The sequence below is a fragment of the Lichenostomus cassidix genome, unplaced genomic scaffold (genome assembly GCF_008360975.1).
Source record: "Lichenostomus cassidix isolate B80296 unplaced genomic scaffold, HeHo_3.0 HiC_scaffold_47, whole genome shotgun sequence".
NCBI classification, from domain to species: domain Eukaryota; kingdom Metazoa; phylum Chordata; class Aves; order Passeriformes; family Meliphagidae; genus Lichenostomus; species Lichenostomus cassidix.
Window position 1 is genome coordinate 2,492,915 of NW_028147553.1, and position 7,703 is coordinate 2,500,617.

General features: G+C 50.4%; 1 long non-coding RNA gene across 3 annotated transcripts; it reads left to right on the forward strand.

Annotated features, from left to right (window-relative positions):
• The first annotated feature begins 5,115 nt into the window (after positions 1-5,115).
• Positions 5,116-7,458, forward strand: LOC146422100 (uncharacterized). Of its 3 annotated transcripts, none has more exons than XR_014848320.1 (5): positions 5,116-5,609; positions 5,721-5,857; positions 6,082-6,161; positions 6,238-6,341; positions 6,956-7,458. It is a non-coding gene; the product is annotated as an uncharacterized LOC146422100 (long non-coding RNA). The 3 variants fall into 3 exon arrangements; XR_014848321.1 differs by having other exon boundaries at positions 5,116-5,585; XR_014848319.1 differs by having other exon boundaries at positions 5,117-5,585; positions 5,724-5,857.
• The last annotated feature ends 245 nt before the right edge of the window (positions 7,459-7,703 follow it).

Consider the following 7,703-nt stretch of genomic DNA (forward strand, 5'->3'; position numbering starts at 1 on the left):
AGTCCACTTCCAAATCACTTAGTTTGTACACATCCCAGGAAAAACCTGGCCTCCATCACAGGCCCTCCAAGTCCACTTCCAGGTCACTTAGTTTGTACACATCCCAGGAAAACACAGGTCTCCATCACGGGCCCTCCAAGTCCACTTCCAGGTCACTTAGTTTGTACACATCCCAGAAAAAACCAGGTCTCCATCACAGGCCCTCCAAGTCCACCGCCACACCACTTACTTTTTACAGACTGCGAGGAAATCCAGGTCTCCAGCATGTACGCTCCAAGTCGACTTCCAGGTCACTTACCGTGTACAGATCCCACGAAAAACCAGGTCTCCATCACAAGCCCTCCAAGTCCACTTCCAGGTCACTTACTTTGTACACATCCCAGAAAAAACCAGGTCTCCATCACAGGCCCTCCAAGTCCACTTCCAGGTCACTTACTTTGTACAGATCCCAGGAAAAAACAGGTCTCCATCACAGGCCCTCCAAGTCCACTTCCAGGTCACTTACTTTGTACAGATCCCAGGAAAAAACAGGTCTCCATCACAGGCCCTCCAAGTCCACCTCCACGCCACTTACTTTCTACAGACCGCGGGGCAATCCAGGTCTCCAGCACAGATGCTCCAAGTCCACTTCCAGGTCACTTACTTTGTACAGATCCCAGGAAAAAACACGTCTCCATCACAGACCCTCCACGTCCACCTCCACGCCACTTACTTTCTACAGACCGCGGAGCAATCCAGGTCTCCAGCACGGATGCTCCAAGTCCACTTCCAGGTGACTTACTTTGTACAGATCCCAGAAAAAACCAGGTCTCCATCACAGGCCCTCCAAGTCCACCTCCACGCCACTTACTTTCTACAGACCGCGAGGCAATCCAGGTCTCCAGCACAGATGCTCCAAGTCCACTTCCAGGTCACTTACTTTGTACACATCCCAGGAAAAACCAGATCTCCAGCACAGGCCCTCCAAGTCCACCTCCACGCGACTTACTTTGTACAGATCCCAGAAAAAACCAGGTCTCCATCACAGGCCCTCCAAGTCCACCTCCACGCCACTTACTTTCTACGGACCGCGGGGCAATCCAGGTCTCCAGCATGGACGCTCCAAGTCCACTTCCATGTCACTTACTTTGTACAGATCCAAGGAAAAACCAGGTCTCCATCACGGGCCCTCCAAGTCCACTTCCAGGTCACTTACTTTGTAAAGATCCCAGAAAAAACCAGGTCTCCATCACGGGCCCTCCAAGTCCACTTCCAGGTCACTTACTTTGTACAGATCCCAGGAAAAAACAGGTCTCCATCACAGGCCCTCCAAGTCCACTTCCAAGTCACTTACTTTGTACAGATCCCAGGAAAAACCAGGTCTCCATCACAGGCCCTCCAAGTCCACTTCCAGTTCACTTACTTTGTACAGATCCCAGAAAAAACCAGATCTCCATCACAGGCCCTCCAAGTCCACTTCCAGGTCACTTACTTTGTACCGATCCCACAAAATACCAGGTCTCCAACACAGGCCCTCCAAGTCCACTTTCAGGTAACTTACTTAGTACAGATCCCAGGAAAAACCAGGTCTCCATCACAGGCCCTCCAACTCCACCTCCACACCACTTACTTTGTACAGATCCCGAGGCCATCCGGGTCTCCAACACCGACGCTCCAAATCCACCGCCAGGCCACTTACTTTGTACAGAGCACGGCACCATCCAGGTCTCCAGCACGGATGCTCTAAGCCCACCTCCAGGCCACTTACTTTGTATAGATCCCGGGGAAAACCAGGTCTCCAACACGGGGGCTCTATGTCCACCTCCAGGCCACTTTGCACAGAGCGCGGGGCCATCTGTGTCTCCAACACAGGCGCTCTAAGTCCACCTCCAAACCACTTACTTTCTACAGAGCGAGGGGTCATCCAGGTCTCCAACACGGGTGCTCTGGGTACTCCTGAAGGCAACTTACATTGCACAGATCCCAGGGAGATCAGGGTGTCCGATACGAGTGCTCTAAGTCAGCCTGCAAGCCACTTATTTTGTACAGGTCCTGGGGCGATCCAGGTCTCCAACATGGGCACTCTAACTCCACCTCCAGGCCACTTACCTTGTACAGATCCCAGGGCGATCCGGGTCCTAAAGACCGGTGCTCTAAGGAGCCTGCAGGCCACTTACTTTCTACAGATCCTGGGCGATCCAGGTCTCCAACACCGGCGCTCTAAGTCCATCTCCAGGCCACTTAACTGTACAGAGCGCGGGGCCATCCTTGTGTCCAACACGGGCGCTCTAAGTCAACCTGCAGGCCACTTACTTTGTACAGATCCCAGGGAAAACCAGGTCTGCAACACGGCCGCTCTAAGTCCATCTCCAGGCCACTTACCTTGTACAGATCCCAGGGAAAATCAAGTCTCCAACACATGCGCTCTAAGTCCACCTCCAGGCCACTTACTTTGTACAGATCCCGGGGAAAACCAAGTCTCCATCACAGGCGCTCCATGTCCATCACCAGGCCACTTACTTTGTACAGATGAAAGTGAAAACCGGGTCTTCAACACGGGCGCTCTGAGTTCACCTCCAGGCCACTTTGTACAGATCCCGGGGAAAACTAGGTCTCCAACACAGACGCTCTAAGTCCACCTATAGGCCACTTACATTTTACAGATCCCAGGAAAAACCAAGTCTCCAACACGGCCGCTCTAAGTCCACCTCAAGGCCACTTATTTGTATGGAGCGAGGGGCCATCCATGTCTCCAACACGGGCGCTCTGGTACACCTGAATGCAACTTACTTTGTACACATCCCGGGGCGATCCAGGTCTCCAACACGGGCACTCGAAGTCCACCTGCAGGCCACTTACCTTGTACAGGTCCTGGGGCTATCCAGGTCTCCAAGACAGGCACTTTCAGTCCACCTGCAGGCCACTTACCTTGTACAGATCTCAGGTCTATCTGGGTCCTCAAGACCGGTACTCTAAGTCCACCTGCAGGCCACTTACTTTGTACAGATCCCGGGAAAAACCAGGTCTCCAACACAGGCGCTCTACGTCCACCTCCAGGCCACTTACTATTTACAGAGCGTGGGGCCATCCGGGCCACCAGCACAGACGCTCTAAGTCCATCTCCAGGCCACTTAGCTTGTACAGATCCTGGGGCAATCGGGGTCTCCAAAACGGGTGCTCAAACTCCACCTCCAGGCCACTTACTTTGTACAGATGCCAGGGCGATCAGGGTGCCTGATACAAGTTCTCTAAGCCAGCCTGCAGGCCACTTACCTTGTACAGATCCTGGGGCAATCGGGGTCTCCAAGACAGGCGCTCTAAGTCCACCTGCAGGCCACTTACTTTGTACAGATTCTGGGACGATAGGGGTCTCCCAGACAGGCACTGTATGTCTTACCTTCAGACCAGCTGTCACAGATCCAGGGGCGCTCGGGGTCGCCAAGACGGGCGCTCTAAGTCTTACCTTCAGGCCAGCTTTCACACATCCTGGGACAATCGGGGTCTCCATGACAGGTGGTCTAACTCCACCTGCAGGCCACTTACTTTGTACAGATCCCAGGGTGATCGGGGTGTCCCATACAAGTGCTCTAAGTCAGCCTGCAGGCCACTTACTTTGTACAGATCCTGGGGCGATCGGGGTGTCCCATACAAGTGCTCTAAGTCAGCCTGCAGGCCACTTACTTTGTACAGATCCTGGGGCGATCGGGGTCTCCAAGACGGGCGCTGTAAGTCTTACCTTCAGGCCAGCTTTCACAGATCCTGGGGCAATCGGGGTCTCCAACACAGGCGCTTTCAGTCCAACTGCAGACCACTTACTTTGTACAGATCCCATGGTGATCAGGTTGTCCGATACGAGTGCTCTAAGTCAGCCTGCAGGCCGCTTACTTTGTACAGATCCCGGGGCGATCACGGTCTCCAAGACGGGCGCTCTAAGTCTACCTGCAGGCCACTTACGTTATACAGATCCCGGGCCATCGGGGTCCCGAACACGGGCGCTCTATATCTCACTTTCAGGCCAGCTTTCACAGAATCCGGAGCGATCGCGGTCCGTAATACGGGCGCTCTAAGTCCACCTGCAGGCCACTTACTTTGTATGGATCCTGGGACGATCGGGGTCTCCCAGACAGGTGCTCTAAGTCTCACCTTCAGACCGGCTGTCACAGATCCTGGGGCGATCGGGGTCTCCGCGATGGGCGCTCTAAGTCCATCTGCAGGTCACTTACTTTGTACAGATCCCCACCTTACTTACTAGAAGCCTCGCTTTTGGATGCCGTCTTTGATGTGAGGCACGTACCTCGTGACGTTATGAACCTGCTGAAAAAATTTCAAGCATCACACTCTATACAATCAGGAATTCCAGTAAGTTGTAAAAAAAAAATAAAAATAAAAAACTCCTAAACAATGAAATACAAAACAAAAAAGCCACAAAAACCAAAATAAAAAAAAAGCCAAGAAAAACCAAAATCAAACAAAAAGCCCTAAATCCACACCAACACGCACAACCCCCCCTCCAGAAAATAATAAAGAAACCGGGCTTAAAAAAATACCAAAAACCGGCCTAGAAAAATTAGGTTCCAAAACACCAAAAACCCCCCAAACAAAATCTGATTCCAAAATACCAGAATAAGCTAGTTTCAAAAAAATAGAAAAACAAATCTCAAACCATCAGAAAAACAGGTTGCAAAATGTCAGTTTTAAAGTACCAGAACACTAAGTTTCAAAATGCCAAAAACACCCAGTTTCAAAACGCCAGCACACCGAGTTCCAAACTGCCAACGGAATTCTATTTCAGATTTCAAAATAGTGGCGGAGAAGACTGGTTCTTTTCCACAAAAATGAAAGCCTGGCACCCCAGTGTTTTAGGGCAGACAATAGGCTGTGTAGGGGAGGGAACAAGCAGCTGACTCTTCTCCACCTGCCCCCCCGCCTTTCAAGGAGCAGCAAACGCTTCTACCTGTACCCCGGTACCAGAAGTCTCGTACGGGAGCGAGCTTTGCGCATTCTTAACCCCAATGGCCCGCAACAGTCGGTTGCTTTTCTCGCTTTTATTTATAATGCGTAACACCCTAATTAGAGAGCTCGGTACAACATTCACATCGTTACTAATCTTCCCTACTTAGGTCACATGTGGAATACTACTTAGCAATCAGCAAAGAATAATTCTACAAGTTAGCAACAAATTATTCAACTTACACAGGTATGCTGCCAAAACACAGAGTTTTATTTCTTACCTGATTTACGCCCTTTTGCTTGATGCAGCTGTATAAAAAAATAAAGTATAGTAATTTCCCTGAAGAGTTTTCTTCTCTATCAAGCCCTTTACTCACCAGAAAGGTAAGTCAGAGGAACCTAAGAGCCACAGCTGCTCTGAGGGCTTTGATACCCAATGGTATTTGCCTCCTCCCTTTTTTCAGGCATGCTGGGAACGAGAGGCGGGCCCAGCCAGGGGTATATTAACCCCAGCCTTTGGCTAAGGGGTTTATTTTCTCTCTGGAGTTCACTGGAGTCAGAGCTGTCTTCTCATTTAAAGGAAGGGGCTTTTTCAGCTCAGGTTTTTTCAAGCAGGTGCTTTTGGCATCTAAAGCAAGAGAGGCTTTGAAGACATGGTGAGGAAGGTAGCGCTGAATGCAGTGAGTATTTAAGTTCATTATTTTGGGTTGTATGTTCAGAGTTGGTAAGATGCTTTTGTGCTTTGTAATTTAACAGAATTTGTATTTTGATGTTGGTTTTCTTTTTCTAAGAAGCATTGGAACTTCCTGAAATTCCTGATTGTGTTAAGTGTGGCGCTTGAAACTTTTTCATCAGATTCATCATGTCAAAAAAGAGACCTGCCTCTTGTCAAAGATGACATCCAAAGCTGAGGCTTCCAGTAAGTAAGGTGAGGATCATTACAAGGAGAAGGAGAGTGAGCAGGGCACTAGGTTAGGAATTACAGGGGGGTGAGGTGAGGGGTTGAAGGCAGCACAGTGGGAAATAGTGTCCATTGAGGGGCCCCGTAAGACCTTTCCCCAAGACCAGCAGGTACGTTTATGTGTGCTGAGGCGCACAAATACGCCCCCTCCTCACAGTAACGGCACGTAATTCTACATCTCGGTATCCCAGGTGTCCATCATAATGACAGCCACAGCCTTCAAGTGGGGATGAAGCTGGAGACTTAAAGGCCTAAGTGCACTTAGGAAATGGCAAGTGGCTGGATTGTGGGGATTTGTCCCACCTGCCGCTAAACTCATGCATTGACTTTGGTTTTCTTTTTCGTAGCCAACTAAGGAGCTCACCAGCCATACCGGGGCCTTCCGAGAGAGCCGAGGCGGACTCCCTTTGCGTCCAGCGTGGATTCCCGTTGCCGGCCGTCTAAAAGATAAGTTGGGGGCCATAACCCAGAGATGGGACGATAGCGTGGTAGCAGGCCAGAAATTCCCGTGAGAGATCTAAAAATTAGCTCAGGGAAAGAGATGTTCTCTGAGGGACTTCTTAGTAGAGCCAGAGGCGGCAGCAGCTTTACTTTGTTTGCAACCATAAGGATGCACAGCACGGAGCAGTTCCAGTTTGTGTCACGTTGTCTGGCGTCTTTTGTCGTCTGCTCTGTCTTTGGGATGTCTCAGATCAATTGTCTCTGTCTGTTGTGCTTTATTGCGAGCGTCGGTTGGCATCTCTGGGTTCTCAAATATTTGCGCTTCTCGGTCCGATGCCAGCGTGATTTGTTCTTATTCTTGTCTCGGCCGTGTCTTGGAACCGCGTATTGGAAGCGTGGAGTCAGATGTGTTTTGAGGCCTTGTTCCCGGCTGTATTGCCATCCATCCTTTCCGGGTGTGAGTTGTAACGTCTTAGGGCTTGTAAGGATGCGTGGAGCGTTCTGAACGTAGCATTATCTCACAGCCATCTTGATCATTGTGACTGACCGTTCTTGTAACAGATTGCTGATGTTCCCCTTAGCTCATGCGTTGATGTTTGGCATTCTTTTTTGTAGTAGACTAAGAGAGAGAACTGCCTGGTGACAGCAGGAACTTCCGAGATGTCAAGGAGGTGTTCTTTGTCACCAGACACGGATTCACATCCCTGGATGTCTAAGGGATAAGTCAAGCACTATTACTCACAGAGGGGATGGAAGCCGGGTGCCAGGCTAGGACTTGCCGGGAGGGATTGTTGTATTAGCTTTGGACGTGGGGATGTCCAAAAAAGGGCCCCTTAGGTCACGTAAAGGGAGAGCCTGACTTCTGATGACGACGCAGAGTTGCGCAGGGCAGGGCGGTCCTGGTGTGTGTCGCATCGCTTGTCTACCGTGCGTTCCCTGTCTTTTGTGTGTCTTGCTTTGCATGTCTTTTGCCTCACCCCTTTGAGGGGATTATCTAAAAGGCCAGGCCATCCTTACCATCTCTGATCTCCGTGTTCCTCGGCTTGGCGCCGATATCTTTGAACCTTCAATGCCCGAGCTCAGGTGTGCATCAGAATCTCTGCATCTCTTTAGAAGCATCGAGTCGGAAGCCTTTTACAGTCTTGTTCTAAGCCGTGTCGACAGCTGTACATGGCAGTGATCCATTATAGCAGGCTAGGACTTGTAAGGGTGTGTGGTCAGAATCTTGTCCCTATCTTCGTGATTCACGGGCTTCCATCTTTGCCATTTTGGCGAGCTTTTCGTAATGTGATCACGTTAGCATCTTCTGCCGGGGTTTTTTGGGCCTGGTTAGCTCACCATCAGTCTCACCTGGGCCATCTCATTCCTCATC